The 20,044-nt window shown below is 35.3% G+C and overlaps 1 pseudogene; it reads right to left on the reverse strand.

Moving 5' to 3' along the window:
* Window positions 1–1,497: 1,497 nt before the first annotated feature.
* Window positions 1,498–19,565, reverse strand: LOC129252991 (juvenile hormone esterase-like; annotated as a pseudogene).
* Between the last annotated feature and the right edge of the window lie 479 nt (window positions 19,566–20,044).

Below are 20,044 nucleotides of genomic sequence, written 5' to 3' on the forward strand. Positions count from 1 at the left end.
AACTATGTGTAACTATACAAACTATAAATACAGGAATGAAATATTGTAATAATTCTTATTCCTTATATTTTGGAAGAGAAATTTTACTCACGTTTACTTTCCTATTTCGATTCAATCTTTTCAAAATTTTCACTCAATCCATCCATCTCAAGAAATCTCCAAAGGCATTTCATTCAATTAATCAACTCAACTATTTTTACTCCCACCACGAGTCTCCCTCAGCATCCATTTCAATTAAACAATTCAAAATTAAATAAATCTTGTGACGCATTTCATTCTGGCCAGCACAACATTTCAGTTAGTAGCCAACCGATACTTGAGTTATTCTCCTCTTCTGGCAACGGATTTTATGATATGTCGTTTAGCGAAATGAGTTGTGCGGGTGCGTTGCTGATTCTCCAGCTTAGCAGCGAGCGAATTAACGAAAAGAAAATAAAACAAGTGTTAAAGTATTATAAAAGCAATTAAGGTCAGCAGACAATAGACATTTTATGAGTTCTGCGAAATTAAAAAAAAAATATATTAAGTGGGGCATTTATGGTATGAAATAGCTGGCTAAAATTTAGAGAAAAATTTCGATCGCTAAGTGAATTCAAAATTTGAAGATAAAATCAAAATCATACCACCAAACCAGGTGTAACGCAAGGCTGTCCCCTGCCTCTTCGCTATCGACCTAGCCGACTTTATGAGCCAATTGACTCTGGACAAAAGAGGCATCGTATGGAGTTTCCCCACATATCTTGAGGGTATGGGCTTCGCCGACGAGATCTGCTTCCTCTCTCACAAGCTCATTGACGATCGAAGGTGGACAGACTAGTCACGCTGGTACGCACTATCGGACTGGAGATCAACATCGCCAAGCCGAAGGCAATGAGATTCAACCACAATAAAACTGCAAGCTAAACAAAACAAGGGTCGCATTCAGGTGAATGCATATAAATAGTATGGACGAGTTCGCAAATCTCCAGACTCTCTAAACTGTGAATATTCAGCTCAAGTGTTAAGTCAGTATTGTTGTACGGAAGTGAATCATGGTTGGCCTCTAACGTCAAAATCACAGAGGCTACAACAACAAGTGCTTTCGCATCATCTGTAGAATATTCTGGTCGAACACGAGAATAACACTAGACTGGAACCCGCAAAGGAGCAGAGGTCGCGGTCGGCCAAAAAATACTCGATGTTGCGGGAGCTAGCAGATGCGGATATTACATTGGACTTCGCAAAAACAACAGCCCAGAACCGCGTACGATGAAAGAGTTTTGTCGCGGTCCTATGCTTCCAAGCGTAGTGTACAAGAAAGGAAGAACAAATTGCTTACATATTATAAAGAAACAGCTAGAGATTCCTACTTGAGTCAAACTTAGAAATTAAATAAAAATGAAAAGTTCTACGGCCGTTGGTGCTCTCGGGTCACTGAGATCAGATTTTTGATTATTCATTAGCCTTACTCATTAACCTAATCTCTACAATTCTCACGTCTACAAGCGCACCTGCTTGTTAAGCCGATTTTTGAGGACTACCTTGTAGTGTGCGTGCTCTATAGCCCTCCGGAGATGGTAATCTGAATGATCAAAAATTATTTATTTTTTACAATATGCATACGTATATTTGAATATACTTTAACAATTGAGAAAATAATTATAATTAAGCAAAGCTCCAGCAAATTTTAATTCACCGTAAATAATAGTACGTTCAGACGTATAACAGTACGCCTTCCTTTTATTCTTGGATATAGTGGTTCACAAAAATAGTTGTTTCCACATGTCATAAGTGTCCTTGGCGAAAAAAGTGCCCGGTTGGAACTCTAATGCCCGATGTATTTTAGTATATCCTGTAAGATAAGTTCGGCCAAAAAGTAGGGAGCTGAGAATTTAAATAGATGAAAACGTATTTCATAGAAGTGGAAGTGTTATATTTTAATATTTAATTCTTACACTCACCCCTTTTTCATGAAATTAAATACAAATTTTGTATACTTCCGGATCATAGCTGCATTCGACTCGGAGTGTTTAAAGGTGCTAGGGTTCATCTCAAATAAATACATTAAATCATCCATGTGTTCAACGCGATCTAAATTGAGGCAGAGAAGGAATTATTAAACTTTCAGTTTTTTACAAACACAAATGAAGAGAGCAAAAAATAGGAACTGTAATATAAATTAAACAAATAGAAGGAAATTGTAGAAGGAGTAGAACTAAATGGAATAAAATGAAATAAAAGAAAACGAAATGAGGAGAAATGAAATAAAATTATTTGAAGTGAACTGAAATGAGACTAAACTTTTTATGAAAAGAATTGGAAAGAATTTAAGTGAGATGATATATTGAAAATAAATTAAATGAGGTGAGGGAATATTTTGTAATGAATTTAAGTGAAGTGAGATGAAATTGTGAAATGAAATGAACCAGAATGGTATGAAATTGGAAATGAAATGAACGTAATTTGATCTTGAAATGAAGCGAATCGAAATTAGATAAAATGAGAATTGAATTAAAATTTGATGAAATTATAAAATGAAATGAGTGGAAATGGGATAAAATCTCGAAATTATATGAAATTTTAAAATTAAATGAACCCAGAAATGAAATGAGGTAAAATAAAATGAAATGGAATTCTGAAATGATATGAAATGAAATAAAATAAAATGAATTGAACTGTAATTATATGAAAAGCAAAATAAAATGAAATGAACTGAAATGTGGTGAAATATTGAATTAAAATGAAGTGAAATTAAATGAATTGAAAGGAGGGTAAGTTGTGTAATGCAATTAAATAAAATTTTAAAATGAAATGAACTGAAGTGAGATAAAATTTTGAAGTTACGTGAAATTTTGAATTGGCGTGACCATTGAAACGCAGTTAAGTAAATAAACTGCAGCTGAATTGAGATGCAATTTTGAAATCAAATAAAATGAAATAAACTGAAATTACATGAAATTTTGAAATTAAATTATATGGAATTGTGAAATCAAATTAACGGAACTGAGAAGAAATTTTGAAATAGAATGAAATTTTTTATATGAAATAAACTGAAATGAGATGAAATTTTCAAATGTAATGAAAAATAAAGTAGAATAAAATGAAATAAAGTGGAATGAAATGAAATAAAGTGGAATAACATTTTTTTGAAATAGTATGGAATGAAATGAACCGTAATTACATGCAATTTTGAAATAAAATGGAATGAAATGGAATGAACTGAGATGAGAACAAATTTTGAAACAAAATGAAGTTAAGTAAAATGAAATGAAAAAAAAATTTGAATAAATTTTGAGGTGAAATAAAATAAACTGAAATGAAATGGAATGGAATTTTGAAATGAAATAAATAAACTGAAATGAAATAAAAATTTGAAATAAAGTAAAATGAAATCAAATTAATAAAAAAATTTAAATACATTTTGAAGTGAAACAAAATAAACTGAAATGAAAAGGAATGCAATTTTGAAATGAAATGAACTGAAATGAAATTGTATGGAATTTTGAAATGAAATGAATAAACTAAAATGAAATAAAAATTTGAAATAATGTAAAATGTAATGAAAACAAAATGGAATGGAATTTGGGGTGAAATAAAATAAACTGAAATTAGATGAAACCTAATGAAATGAAATGGGCTGAAATGAAATTGCATGGAATTTTGAATGAAATGAATAAACTGAAATGAAATAAAAATTTGAAATAATGTAAAATGAAATGAAAAAAAATGGAATGGAATTTTGAGCGAAATAAAATAAACTGAAATAAGATGAAACGAAATGAAATGAAATGGAATGAAATTTTGAAATGAAATGAACAAACTAAAATGAAATAAAAATTTTAAATAATGTAAAATGAATCAAATTAAAAAAAAAATTAATTAAATTTTGAAGTGAAATAAAATAAACTGAAATGGAATGAAATTTTCAAATGAAATGCGCTGAAATGAAATTGTATTGAATTTTGAAATGAAATGAATAAACTAAAATGAAATAAAATTTTGAAATAATGTAAAATGAAATGAAAAAAATGGAATAGAATTTGGAGCGAAGTAAAACAAACTGAAATGAGATGGGATTATCAACTGATATGAGCAATGAAGTGGAATGAAGTCAAATAAAGTAAAGTGAAATTTTCTTCAAATATATGAAATTAAATAAATCGCCATCGCATGCAATTTTTAAATGAAATGCTCTGAGATAAAATGAAATTTAAAATAAATGAAGTAAATTGAAATGAACTGGAATGAAATTTTGAAACAAAATGAAATGTGGTAAATTTAAATGACAGGAATAAAACTGATTAAAAAGGATCGTTTTCTCAACTTATCATGTTTATTTCTCCACTCAAAACATTATTAGGTTTAAATATAAATCAAATTCAGGCCAAGTCTGTGTGCGTAATGAATTATGAAACGTAAGATTAGTTTCCGAAATATGTCTGGCGGGTATTTTCTCTATTTCAGACGTTCTCTGATAAAACTGGATGAAAAGGTGTGGAACGGAATGGCATAGAGTAGAAAGAAGTAGCATGGAACAGGAATGAAAGGAAACGGAATGGATTAGAAGAAACCCAAACAGGAAAGAATAATGTGAAATGAAATAAAAAGTACTGGAATAAAAGAAATTAACTAAATTATAGTACAATAAAATGAAATGAAACGAAAGGAAAAAATATTTTTAAATTGAATTAAATGTATTCCTCTAATGAAATAAAATAAAAAAAGATAAAGCGCGAAATGTCAGAAACTATAATCCATATTAAATGAAATAAGCCGATAGTAGAAGAAAAAAATAGATAAAATGATAATGAAGATAAATTCAATGAAATTAGGCGCAATTACAACTCTTCACTAACTCACCCGGTTTTATGGGATAGTTAAAATGGGTAAACTCTCCTCTAAACTCAAAGCTGTAAGGAAATACTCCGCCAGGCATTGCGTTCCGAAGCGAATAATTGCATCCGAGAAAAAGTCGTACAACCGCGCCAAGTTGTTGTGATCGAGGCCTGTGAAGTTCTTTAAGTAACGTTCCCTCAATGCCGCACTAATTTTACTCAAATCCCCCTTATGATCAGCATACATAAATATATCAGGTGCCAACTTTTCAAAATCTTCATAAAACTGTCGCTCTAATCTCGAGCCTCTCATAATATCCACAGCGAATTGACAAAGTTCACCATTTGTGAAACCTATCAAAATAGGCACCTTAGAAAATTCGCCACGTTGCAAACTCTCAAAAGGCGGTTCAGTAAGAAAACGTTCCTGACCAAAGTCATTTTCAATAAGCGGCAGAAAAATATAAATTGGATTACCTTTGCCGAATTCGAAGAGGCTACGCAGCGTTGAAGTAATTTCACAACCGTTAAATTGCTGCCAGCAATTCAAGATCTCTGTTTCATCCATCGCATGCGTACAATTCAAAATACGCGCCTGTTTGCGCAACAGTTCCAATTGTGCGCGTTCCGGCAATGGCTTTTGAGGTGGCACCGATCCACTCATTATAATCGCTTTGTGAAAGAGACCCTGTGACATAGGCGATACCAAATGGAGACTAACACTCAATGCACCAGCACTATAGCCCATGAGTGTGATATCTTTAGGGTTGCCACCAAATAGTTGTATATACTTGGCTACCCAGCGTAGTGCGTGCACTTGGTCTTTGAACCCAGCATTGCCGGGTATTTCGCATGTGCCGAGTTGCAGGAAGCCAAGAGTGCCGAGACGGTAATTGAATGTTATAACTATCAACGGTTTGGATAGGAGATAAACGGGACTGATAAAGGAACTCAGCGAGGATCCGATATAAAGCCCGCCTGGATGAATGAAGACAAGTACAGGCAGTGCGGCTGTTTCAATGATCTGCAGTGAAAAGATATTTTAAGTGAGTTTTCGGGGCATGTTTACTTTTAAAACTCACAGTCGGCGTGTAAATATTCAGTACGAGGCAATCCTCTGAAGCATTTGTGGCGTAGATTGAAGGGCGTAGATTGAAGGACAATCGTGTCCATCGTAGCGTGCATCGATGAAGGAGCGTAACTCCTCTAGTGGTTTGGGATCCTGAAAATAAAAAATAAACCTTGTATTTCATGTTGCTTTATAAAATAATAAAGGCGAGATGACACACCCAGAAAATCGGGCACATTCACCTTGAAGTATGATATTATTTATAAATATATTTAGTTTTCTGAATGACTGTTGTTCGATTTTATTGTGACTATGAAGGCAATGCTTTCACATGGGTTTTGGATATACATATTTGCTTCATATAAAGAAAATGAATATGTTAACAAAAGATTCTTTAGCGATCTTGATTAGTTGAGAAATTCAAATTTCTCTTTGATTAACTGCATTGGGTTTAAGTTTCACATTTCTCTGCCAGAAGGATCGCACAGATGATTGAGGACTTCGCTACATTTGGTGAGACTGCGTTATATGTATGCCACTTCGGTATGCCCACTTCCTCTTGGCAGCGTTTTAGCAGCCACAATGCGCTGACTATTGTGCGGGAGTAATGCTGGAAAGGACACGTTTTTGTTCCTTTCACTTTTTTGAACTTATTGAACCTTATAAATTTTTGTTGCTGACAAACCTTCCAAATGAATATTCCCATTGAAAAAAAAAAACAAAACAAAAATATAAATACTTTTGCTGTAAAGAACTGATCGATCGAAATACTATTTTTGGTACATTCAAATGTTAGACAAAATATTAAAGTATTAAATTTTGATTCTGTTACTCACTGATAGCTTTTCCTTTCAAAACTTCTCAACCAACTAAAATTGTAGAGTAAATTTTATTAAGAATACTGCCCATTAATTGACTTCATAAACTTTCTATGTAGCTTTACCTTAAATCTCAGCTGCCCAATTGGTGGCTTCACGTAGAATATTCCACGAAATGCATAATATTTTTCACCAGTCCAGCTCTTATTAAGCACACCTTTAACCGTAATCTTCCGCTGCTCGACGAAAAACTCCTTTTTAATAGTCTCACCAATGCCTGATGCAGATGAGCTTTCTTGTGCTCGCCAATAAAGCAAGGCAAGACAATGAATTAAACTAAATAATATCAGACATATTATTAGAAACATATCGAGTGCGTATGCACTTGAAAAAATTTTGAAAAATGAAAAGAAGCACACAGCGTCAATGTTTGTAGTCGGCACCTGCGTTGACAGCAAACAAAGTTTATTTTTAAAATTTAGCTGCCAGCTGAGCCTAAGCTTGTCGACTTGAGCGATAAGAGTGCGTTCTGATAAAGAGTTTCATTGTGACGAAAAATTATTGAGTATTTATTTTTTATTTTATATACAAATATTGGAATTTTTTTCCAATTAATTTTAGTAATAGAATACGTGGGTGTTAATATATTGCAATAAAGGGTGGCACAAAATTAACCATTCAACTTTTTACTAAAACAAAAAAATATTTTGAATGACGGAAATCTTTATTTTGACCCTTACGTGCTCCATTGCTTGTCTGTTTGTATGCTGCAGCTGTTTAGCTCACAAGTGTCAAATATGATTGCCGTAGAACGATATTTGCAAATATTATAAATCTTTCCATAATTGATTAATTTTGCGCCACCTGTTATAAAATACTTAGAAGAAAGGATTTTTCAGTTATATGAACCCTGCCTTAATTGAAAGCAAACTTTGTAATTAAATTTTTAGCTAATTAATTTTCACAAATCATGTAGGTAAACGCACTGCCTTAAATAACTACAGCACAGAAACTTATTAATGAGTTTTGTTAATTTCTTTGTTTCTAACTTAATTTCAATATACCTTTTTTATGAAAATATAGTTCACTTTATTATAAAAACTAAAAAGATAATCATAAATACAAATTAAAAAAAAATTGCGAGTGTCATGTAGCCCAAAAGTCGAAATTATTTTTGAAATTTTTTTTTGCCGACGATGTTGGGTGTTTTCTTTCATATTAAAAAATGTCGGGCATTCGTTTTCCCCCGCGCATATAGAAATTAAAAGAAAAAAAATAAAACATCTTTAAAAAACGTGCAAATTTAATGATTTTTAGTTATGAGAGTTAAAATTTTCTTCCATTCAGGTTCATATCATAAATAAGAGCTAAATGAGCTCATGGTTTTTTTTTTGTTGCTTTCAAACATTTTCTTTGAAATCAAACTCATCCTTTTAGATCAAGCTCATACTTAGCATGAGCGAAAACGTTCTCTTTCCCTCGACAAACTGCTAAGATTCTTAAAATAGTCTGGAAAGAGTAATAGATCATCAACATATCTGGCTCACCTATGATTTAAATCCTCTCTCTGTGGCCTTAAGTACAGAGAGCTTAGAAAATTTCCGGCCATCCACAACACCATCTCATTCCATCCCATATCTTCTGTGGTAAGTCGACCATTTTTTAAATATTTTGGATGGGTTTCAAGCATCTGAAGATCGAATTATTCCCATCTATCTGGGTTTTTTTCTTTTCCTAGTTGGCTGCATAATTTTCTCCCCACTACCATCACCCTTTCCTCTTTGTAGTGGGCGCGTACCCGTACTTTAAGCTCATCGCGATATGCTTAGCCTATGTAAAAGAATTTACAGTACACCGAAATAATCTCATGGCGACACACTGAACCCCATTCATGCCAGCGTATGACGAGTAATGTTTTGAAGAGCAAATTAAATTTAATTAAAACTGTGCGATTTATTTCTTCCTATATGAATGTTCATGCACTGATGTGTGTGTGTGTATATGAACTATATTATTATTGCTTCAACACCCGTTACTCGTATGTCTGGTGTGAAAAACATTTCATTTCTTTATTTATGCACTATCGTCAAGCGATCAAATTAATGCGCTCGCATTTCATTCCAGCAATTAAAAGGCATACGAACTAGTATTGCCACCAGCCGCCACTTCAGTTTTTATTGTTTATTTGATTTTGCTTTGCTTATTATTTTTTGTTCATCATTTATAAGTAATTTTGTTTGTTTGCTTTTGCTTTTGCGTGAACTCATAGCCTAAGCATGCGGCATCCCTCAATCGTTTCAATTGGTTTCTCATATTCTTCCATTTGTGTAATTAAATTCTAATTAAACTTTCAACACTCTACACTTTTCGCTTTGTAGTATGAAAATACATAAGCAAAATACTGCCACTATATAAACATGAAATGTGCACGCACACCAACTAAAGTAGGCATCTAAGTATGTACAGGGTGGTCCATGCAGTGCATTGGATTTAATCATATGATCCTGGAAAAAAGTCAATGTCACATCTTCGCGAACGAAATAAATCGCTTTACGCTTGATCAGCATTGGGAACTATTACAAAATTATTTCCGAATTCAATGTTCTGTTGTTTGGGCGTCCATTGAAAATAATATTTTAGGAAGAAACACATTTTCAGCTCGGCGGTTAAAGTAACAAGCAAAACTGCCACATCTGGAATCGAAAAGATTGTCGAGAAGTTAATGTATACTCTTATAGTGACTGTTTATAGACGATTTTGGGCGTTTACATTAATTTTTCTACTGAAACGCCATTTTGGTCCACGGCTAGTTCAAGAAAGATTGGTTAAAATCTATTTTATTACTTTGCCAAAAAACCTCTGGCTAAAAAATGCAATGAGTATTGGAACCAAGCCGCGGAGGTTAGAGTTACAAACGAAATACAATGGTTCTATATGGAAATATATAGTAATTGAATTGAAGTGCAACTTGGATGGTACAATCGCTTACATTCGAAAAAGAACATGCAAATAAAGAAGAAGAAGGCCTACGATGAGCACTACAGTGCCCTGTTAAATGATTTGTTTGTAGACGAAAATGGAAGACATGGACATATACGATTTTTGGATGGCGTGCCATGCCACAAATCATCTTTTGCGCGCTAAGTTCTTTAATTGTCGTCTTGGCGATGGCATTTCACCACTTCGGAGTTGCAATTTGACACTGTGACTCTTTCTTGTAGAGTGCCGTGAAGGGCCTCTATTATGCGAGCAATCCATTAGCGATTCAAGCGCTTAACGCGAACATACAGCAAGCCATTCGCCAGAAACTGTCATCCAGGTCTAGGAAAAACTGAGTTAAACGATGCGCTATAGCCGAGGTAGCTATGTGAATAAAATCGTATTGGGGATACAGACAAAAATTTATGTTGCTTAATTTTGTTAAATTTTCAAAAAGAAACTCCGATAAGGACCACCCTGTATGCATGAATGTACGTATTTATGTTCATAATTAAAATCAAAAGAACAATAACAAACAAACAAACAATTAAAATATATTTCATTTTAAGTGGCAAAGTCATAAAAAACATCAGCACCAGCGGCAACAGTAATTAACAACAACAACATCAGAGAAAATTGAACAAAAATTTAATTTGAAATGATGAAATTTATGAGACGCATTCATTTAAACTTGCAAATGATGTGAGTGATTATCAAGCTAGGAATAAACACATTATTAAATGTGTATATGTGTGCGTGAGTGTAAAGTTCATAAATTTTGTGTGCAGGTGTTATAAAGCGGTAGAGATTTTCAATGCTTTTCCCAAAGCCAACTGCTCTTAGGTTGGGTTAGGTTGGGTTAGGTTGTGCGGAAGTGTCAACACACTAGCCCCATGATTGGGCCAGTTGTGATGCTATATTGACTAATTTTCCTCTTCTTAACCAAAGCAAGGCGTTAAATCGACGACTTTCATCCATTGGCATGTCTTTAATTTACATACATAGCTATTTCACCCAGATCCCCAAACAATTCTGTGACCTTCAATACGCGTTTTCTTCTCCAAAGTGCAGGACATTTCAAAGCTGGCATCTTAGAGTTTCGGTCTCTTGTTCGTTCCAAGAACTTCTTCAGAAGTCTTTGTGTGCACTCTCATCCTTCCGCCTATCGACTAAAAATAATAAGGCCTGTGAGCAACCCCATTGCATTCATAATTATTTTCAGCTCAGCCTTAGAAGAGTTTGGTTGTATTGAAGGTGCCAATGTCTTTCAATCTAACGCCTAAACCTTTGTGAAAATTTCCTTTGTAATAAGCCAGCAGGTGAGGAGCGACATGCCTAAGCTATTTAAGTTCGCGGAAATTGGAATGGAAGTGTCTTTCTTGCCGGCTTTTCTGTTGTTTTATTGTGGTTGTTTATGCGTTTATTCCTGGAACAAAGGTCACAAGGCGAATTACATTGAGTGACGGAGCAATTTTAATTAATTAAGAAACTCAAATCACTTCTTTTGTAACTCAGGAATTTAATTTTTTTTTAATAATTTGAAAGATAAATCAATTTTATTTAGCTGTTTTAATGGTTTCTAAAAATGGATAGATTTAAATTACCATCGCGCACAAAATTGTTCTTCACTGACTCTAAAGTTGAAGTGGAATCATGACTTCATAGCTTGCTTGTGTTTTTTTATGAGACGGGGCTTCGATGTATTTTTGTGCGCTGAACACGGTTCTGGAACACGGTGCAAAAATGTCCATCAGGTAATGGGTTTGAAGAAAGTGGGGTTAGAAAACTATAAAAATGTATTTCTAGGTATTTTCGGAGTTTTTTACCCCCACTTTTCTACAAAACCTGACGTGCAAGAGACTTCAACCTCTACTCAAATTAAAGATAGAATCTTACCCTAAAATAATTAATGAAACGGAGTTAGCTCTTCAGATCCCAGTGATCAGGATGGAAATGAATAATAATTGATTACAAATCCGATAAAAAATTTTCTCAAAGTTCAAAATGGCGCATCCAAGATGGCGGACGAAAATTCATAAATATGGGTTTTACATTGATATGATGGGAATTTTTAAACATCAGAAGTTTTTCAGTGCACAAAAATGCATCGGGAACCAGTATCATAACCAAACAATAGTAAAAGGAAGCGGGTTTGAAAACTTGTGTTACCTATTATTGGATTGGATGCCTTAACTCGTTCCAATTTGATGGCTTTCAGCTTTCAACTTCTCTACGCAATAGCTCAAAAAACCCCTCTTTGCAATAATAAGATAAAAAATCAATTGCAGTCAGGTCTAAAACCTTGGTGGAACAAAGAAATGTGGAATTTTTTATATAAATTTATTGTGAAGTATATTGTTTCAAACCATACAGAGTTAACAGAGTTCTCAAAAGAAACGGTTTTCAATAACGCACTGTAAAATCTATTTATGTAAGGAAGATCTGACCATGGCTTAGGTCAACCTAGAAAACCCTACACGATGAACTTTATTTCAAAAAACACTTAATTGAAGTCAACTCGTCGAAAAACAAGAAATTTAATTTCAATTCATTTCCAACGACGGTTTTCTTGCCATAAAAAAATTTGCAAATATTCAACTTCCCAGAACGTATTTAGCGCTTTGAATTTGATTATTTAGGCGTTCATTTGTGAAATGTTTAAAAAATAAACATTTCACACAGATGGCAATAAGCAGTGCCAACGTCACCCACGCTGTGCCAAACCGCAGCACTCACAAACATACATATGTATTCACTCATACACACAAGCGTAAACACATTCACGCTACAATCAACGCAGTTGACAGTGAAAGTTTATGAAGAAAATTTGCTGAATATGGCATAGATTTTTACTTGATGGCCATTAACCGAACTGTGTGTGGGGGGTGTGGCATTGTGGGCGACAGCTTCCCGCTGAGTGGCTAGAATGACTAGAATGGGCGCATGGCTGAATGAGAGAATGACTGAAAGACCGAATGACTGAAACCGAGCTGATTGAATAAGTGAGTGGATTGGCAATGTGTGTGTGAGTATATATGTGAGTCGGCAAGTTAATGAAATCTGCAGTGAAATGCCAAACTACACAGTAAGCATTGTGGTTCATGAACTGGGAGAAGTCATACTAGTCTCAGATTGACTAGTGTCAGATTGACTAGAATTTTACTAGTTTCAAAACGACGAAGTAAAGCTGCATGCAACACCAATATTCTTCTATTAAAAAAATGCTTAAAATATTGAGTTTGCATACAATTAGCAATACCCGAGTATAGGGTCCGGCACTCGAAGTGTAACCAACTTCAGATTGTGGATGACTGCAAATGACCTGACTGAATAGTCAATTCGTGTGAGAGTGTATATGTGAATCGGCAAATGAATGAAGTCTGCAGACTACAGAGCAAGCATTGCAATTCATGAATTGGGAGAAATCATACTGGTCCCAGATTGACTAGTTCCAGAGTGACTAGAAATGTACTAGTTTCAAAATGAAGAATTAAAGCTGCTTTTAAAAAATAGTCTTCTATTAATAGGACTATGAATAAGTTCGTGCGGTTTTACAACACTTGGCGTAACTTGATTATTATTCCATCGATCCACATTTCCAAACATTCATTGGAGAGCTACTGTCGTAAGGCACAAACGTCAGTATAAGTTTTTTATTTGAAGCGTAAACAACAATATTTTTACCACACTTGAAAATGTCGAATTTCGTGCCAAATAATGTGTTTTTGCGGGGAATTCTTCTTCATTATTTTAATATGAAGAAAAAAGCAGCCGAAAGTCATCGTATCTTGGTGGAAGTTTATGGTGAGCATGCTCTAGCTGAGCGAACGTGCCAGAAGTGGTTTGCACGCTTTAAAAGTGGTGATTTTGGCTTGGAAGACGAAGAACGCGAGGGTGCGCCGCCAAAGTTCATGGATACCGAATTGGAGGAATTGCTCGATCAAGATCCGGCTCAAACGCAAGAAGAGGTTGCAAAAACTTTGGGAGTTGATCAATCAACCATTTCCAAACGTTTAAAAGCCATGGGAATGATCCGAAAGGTAGGCCATTGGGTGCCGTATGAATTGAAGCCAAGAGACGTTGAACGCCGTTTTATGGCATGCGAACAACTGCTTCAACGGCACAAAAGAAAGGGTTTTTTGCATCGAATTGTGACTGGCGATGAAAAGTGGGTCCATTACGACAATCCAAAACGTCGGGCAACGTATGGATACCCTGGCCATGCTTCAACATCGACGTCGGCGCAGAATATTCATGGCCTGAAGGTTATGCTGTGTATCTGGTGGGACCAGCTGGGTGTTGTGTATTATGAGCTACTGAAACCGAATGAAACGATTACGGGGGATGTCTACCGACGACAATTGATGCGTTTGAGCCGAGCACTGCGAGAAAAACGGCCGCAATACGCCGATAGACACGACAAAGTTATTTTGCAACATGACAATGCTCGGCCACATGTTGCACAAGTGGTCAAAACATACTTAGAAACGCTCAAATGGGATGTCCTACCCCACCCGCCGTATAGTCCAGACCTTGCGCCATCCGATTACTATCTCTTCCGATCGATGCAACATGGCCTGGCTGACCAGCACTTCCGTAATTACGATGAAGTCAAAAAATGGATCGATTCGTGGATTGCGGCAAAACCGACCGAATTTTTCACAAAGGGAATCCGTGAATTGCCAGAAAGATGGGAAAAAGTAGTAGTAAGCGATGGACAATACTTTGAATATTAAATTTGTAACCATTTTACGTCAATAAAGTTTCAAATTTCGAAAAAAAACCGTACGAACTTATTCATAGTTCTATTAAATAAAATTGCTGAATGTCTCAATGATTGAATGACTGAGTCTGAGCTTATTGAATGAGTAAGTGAGTGAATTGGTAATCTATGTAAGAGTAAGTATTTGTGTATGTGAATCAAGTCTGCAGGGAAATGCTAACCAACTCAGCAAACGTTACAGTTCATGGATTGGTGTTTAATGGAATAAGTCATACCGATTCCAGGTTGACTAGTTCCAAGTTGGCTAGTTCTGAATAAGCTAGGATTGTATTGTACTAATTGCAAAAAGACTAATTAAAACTGCATGCACAACAAATATTCCCCTATTAAATAATTTTTTTTTCAAATATTGCCAAAATACTCAGTAAGGAGAAGTCATACTGGTCCCAGGTTAACTAGTTCCAAGTTGACTAGAATCGCAATTCACAATGACGAATTAAAGCTGCATGCAAAACAAATATTCTCCTATTAAAAAATGCTCCGAGTATTGAATTTGTAATAATTCACCCAGTTCTATTTAGCTTTATAGTTTTTTATCATCTGGTCACATTGTCCACTAACTATTCGTGTGTATCATTTTTTCGCTTTATTAACATTTTTTCCGAGTTTGTTCTTCTTCTTCTACTTCGAGCAGTCAAGTCTCTCTCTCGCAATTGCAGTGTTGCCTAGTTTTGGATATAAAAAAGCACTAAAATACCCATTATATAGAGACGAAAAATACCAAATTTTTATTGAATTACTTAAGGGGGAGGTAGGGTTTAGCGCTAAAAAAAACACTTTTTTTGTGAATTTTTTACAGAAATATGGCTTAAGATACTTTAATAAAATCAATTACATGTTATTGTACATCTTTTCAATAAGTTTTTAAAAAATATTAATAATAAAATATTGACAAATAAGCCCATGACAGAGTTTTTTTGGAGATATGTTTTTCGAGAGGTGCTCTGCGGTGCCAATCGGCATTCGTCGTCGAATCATCTGAAACTAAAAAAGTCGAATTTTTCAGTTAAAGTATGACGTAATGCTCCCCCCTACATTAATAAATTTTTTTTTTTTTTTTCATTTTTGTAGTTTGGTGGCAAAAAAACGTAAAACGAGCATTTTTGGCGAAAAATTTCGCCATATTTGTAAGTGAAAAACAACCTTAAAAAACAAAAAATAAAAAAAACAGTGTAGGGGGGAGGTATTTTTGATTTAGAAAACGTGTGCCAAATTTGAAAAGAATCGGTTGAATAGTTTCGGAGTTGTGATTGGCACCGACTTTTAAGAAGTCGTTTCGGGAAAAACGCGTTTGAAAAAATGACTCTGAGAAATTATCGATGCTCCGCATTCGAGGTAGAGTGCCTACAAAGGCTACAACTTTGAGAGTTCTGCTCCGATCCACTTAAAATTTTGACACAACATTCTTGAAATGATTTACTATAAGATGAGTGAAGAAAAAAATTTCGATTTTGTGACCCTACCCCCTCCCTTAAAGAACTTTGTATGCGTGACAAATTCTCTTTACTGTGTGCGTTTTCTAAAATAAATGTGACAGAGTTTTGAAAAACTTATGTTAAGAGAATCTCTTTAAAAAAAGGGCCGAAAACTTTTTTTTTCCTATATTTGAGGTTATGTAACAGGATGAGGTACTCATTTTTTAAAAAGGTCGTTATGGTTTATTCATTATTCTCTGCTATTTGGGGAGATGCAGAAGAAATTGAATCGGTGCAATACCTCCCTTGTGAGTGCCATGCACTTCAAAGAAGCCGTGCCAAATATATTGGCGATTATTTCTTTGATGACCTGGGAAATTTGGAAAATGTCTCACTAGAGGGAGCAGTTACCTTCTTAAAAAGATTTAAGTGGTTTAAGCAACCAATCCTATATTCTTACATAACCTCAAAAGTAGCTAAAAAAGTGATTTGCACTTTCAAAACCTGAAATTTTATAAGAATAAAGAAATTTTGAAAAGTATGAAATCTTCTCACTAGAAGCTGCAAGGGTAACCTTTTTTAGCCTTTTTTAATTTTTTGTTTAACTTACAGTTTTGGTAGATTTAAATTTAAAAAAATAAACAAACACCAAACCAAAAATTTTCGCATATTGGTTTTAAAAAAGCAGTAAATTTATTACGAAGAGCAAACAGTTGGCAGCGCTGCAAAAACGCTGCATTAATGTGACGTCACGCCCTCTCTGATGGGCGCATTCTTGGTTCAAACTTGATGATTTTGCCGCAAATTGGAGAAGACTTTTTTTGTCTATTGCGTTAACTTGCGTAATGTCAATACAACAGCTGGTTAGGTCGTTAAATGGTATAATTCTGGATATGCTATGAATGGACACTTTGTAGTACTCGCCATCTTGAAAATCCCTTTTGAAAATACCAAGCATCGGATCAGAATAAAACACGCATCACGTCAGCTGCAAACCAAACTGATGGTAGTAGCAGTGGCAGTTGTAGTTGTAAGGGTTGTAGTTCAGTACTAGAAGCTTTAACTGCAGGGTTAAATAAAGGAGCGCGCGTATGTGTTTGATCTGCTTGTGTGTGTGTGTGTGCGTGTGCGAGAATGGATTGACTGAATTCGTTGGGGCTTCCGTGGCCACCGCCGTGCTGTAAGTCAAACAACAGCGTGATGAGTTCATTCATAGGAATGGAAAAAACACAAACAAAAAAGCGCATGCAAATATTTACAATTCTTACACGTTTACGCTTTGTTTACATACGTGGTCGAGAAGGACAGGCAAGCAGGCAGTCAAATAAGCACACGAGCACACATGAGAAATAGACTAACACATCCGTATGTATGTATGTATGTATGCATGTCCTCTGCCACATGCCAGCACACAATTGCCAGCTTTTATGCACCGCCTAGGTGCCAACACGTGCGATTTTAAGTTGTTGTCCTTTTTGTTGTTGTTTTTATTTCTTCCCCTAACGCAGCAGCACTTGATTTAAAATAGCCCTAAGCTGCTGTGCTCCTACTGTTACTGTTGCTTGTTCTACGCCCTCTCTGTATTACCCACCGCTTTTTCGCTTCTTCTCTTGCTGATCTACCTCTCACAACGAACTCTGCAATTTTCAATTTCAAATAGAAGAGTGTAGCAGAAACTTTATTTGGTAAATAAACTGACAATCAAGATATTCAGGGCATAAAACGAATGCGATTGTGGTGTGTCACTTCGATTTGTTGACTTGGCAACTGATTGATTTCACTCTTTGTACGGAAGCGGAAATGCAGTTTCTCTTAAATTTTATTTCTGTTTCCTCTTAAATTTTACTTTTGTTTTTATTCATTTTTAACACTTCTTGTTTTTATAACTTTTCATTAAATTGAAGTTGTTAAGTGTGAACGTAAACAAAAATTTAATCAGCTGAAGTGATGCGGCCACAACGCAATTGGATTAAGAATTAAATCAACTGGAATTTACTGCACAACTAACGAATGACTTTAAAGGTAATCGCAAAATCGATGTTACTAACGCTGTGCTTTGCAAGCATTTGATGATGCTTTTTACTGTCTTCTTATATATACAATTATTATACAGGGTGATGTAAAATTAATAATTTTAATTTTTGTCGTTACAACCACCAATAAAACTGAAATTTTTCACTGGAATTGTACAATTTATGAGCTAAATGGATTTATTTATTTACTTATTCATTTATTTATTAATTAGGTTAGGTTAGGTTATATTGGCTGGCCGAAGCCACGGAAAAACCATTTTGGTCCATAGCGATACCAGATCAGAGTCCTATTTAGCGCAAATATGCATCACTCAAGATGCGCACACTGTTCGCGAATTTTAGCTCGAGCTCCAGTTTAGGGATAGATTCAAGGCGAGAGAGCCGGAGAGTAGCATAGAAGATGCTCCAAGGTTTCTCTTGAACCCGGCTTATTACATTTCCTGCAAACTTCGTTAATGGTTAATTTAGCTTGTAAGCTAAACCTAACCTGTCCCCTATATGGTTTGCCCAGAGTTTTTCAAAGATGAATGACATAAGATGAATCGGCCTTTAATCTTTCGAGTACAGATGGCCACTTCTAACTGCTTTGGGTATAAAAATGACCCTCGCAACACTCCAATTTGCCGGTACATAGTTTAACCTCAGACATCTCTCGTAAATATTCTTCAACCATGGTATTAGTAAACTTGAAGCTTTTTGTATCATGGCCGGAATGATACTATCTGGACCAGGCGATTTGAAAGATTCAAATGACTTGATTGCCCAAACCAGCCTTTCGTTGGTAATTGCGTCTATTTTAGTACATCTCACTGTTACCCTGGTTAGATCGGTATTGCTTACGTCAACACCGCCTAGAAAGTGGGTGCTACTGAGATCCTCTAGAGATTCTGCGCTGTTTTTGGTCCATGTACCATCCTCCCTCCTGACAAGGTTATGCATAGAAGGATGTTTTGACAATAGCTTTCTAAGCCTCGCCACTTCAACCGTTTTTTCCTTACCTCGAGCTACTTTCAGCAACACGGATTTTCTTTTTAAAGAGTTTAAGTACATCTCTATATTCTTCCCAAATTACCTCACAATCAGCCAGCCTCGCTAGCTTGAGGTTCTCGCGAACATACTGCCTTCTAGCGCACAGCTCCTTGTTCTACCTAGGAGGCTGAGGTTTGCGTTTTGTTCGTGTTGGGGGGACAAGAGATATTGTACGCTTTAGTTAAGGCCTTTATAAGCCTGGTAAGCAAAACTTCAATGTCTTCATGCGAATTTCTCGGTGTATTGTTTCCCATTTCCTTTGTCAGAATCTTTCCATAAAGGTCCCAGTTAGTGTTTCTGGGATTCCTCAAAACTTTACTAATTTTTGTGAAATGGAAATCAATATTAAAGCTGATGTAATTATGATCTGCGAATGAGGGTTCTTCCACAACCTTCCGGTCCCTGATTATAGTTTTATCATCAGTAATGAGAGTTATATGGAGCACATTTTTCTAAGTAGGGCCCACGAATGTCGGCCCCTTGCAAGACTTTACCTAATTATATAATTAAAAAGTGTCTCACCTCTTTCGCTGATGTCGGTGCTGCCCCATACCGAATGATGGGCATTGGCGGTGGCACAAATAAAAAGATCGGGCTTCCTTTCGCCGGCTATTTCTACCAGCATTTGAAGCTCTCTAGATGGTTATTTATTCATTAATGCCTACCGAAATTGAGAGCAGACATTTAAGATAACGTAGATGTTGCAATAACAAGGCCATGCTAATTAGGACTAATCAGACGTTTTACGCTAAAATATAACTGGTCTTTGACAACACATTCAAAGAGTTTAAAGACAGCAGATAATTTAAAAATTGATCTATAATTCGCTCTAAAAATTGGAGCTTCCAACCATCGATAAATATACATTCAGCCAAGGTTTTATTAAAAATAACTTTTAGAGATTGCACCGTAGAGTGATCATTTTTAAACAATGTTACAGAAAGACCATCGACGTCAACTTGGGAAGAGTTTTCTAATCTTTAGCAATCCGTAATGATATCATCATCTGAAAGAACAAGTGGAGCGAAGTCAACAGTAGAAAACAATAGAGAAATTTTGACAAATGGCCGCCAAATGTTCTTCCTGAAGATCTTCATCAGACAC

Source organism: Anastrepha obliqua, chromosome 1, assembly GCF_027943255.1.
Source record: "Anastrepha obliqua isolate idAnaObli1 chromosome 1, idAnaObli1_1.0, whole genome shotgun sequence".
Lineage (NCBI taxonomy): Eukaryota > Metazoa > Arthropoda > Insecta > Diptera > Tephritidae > Anastrepha > Anastrepha obliqua.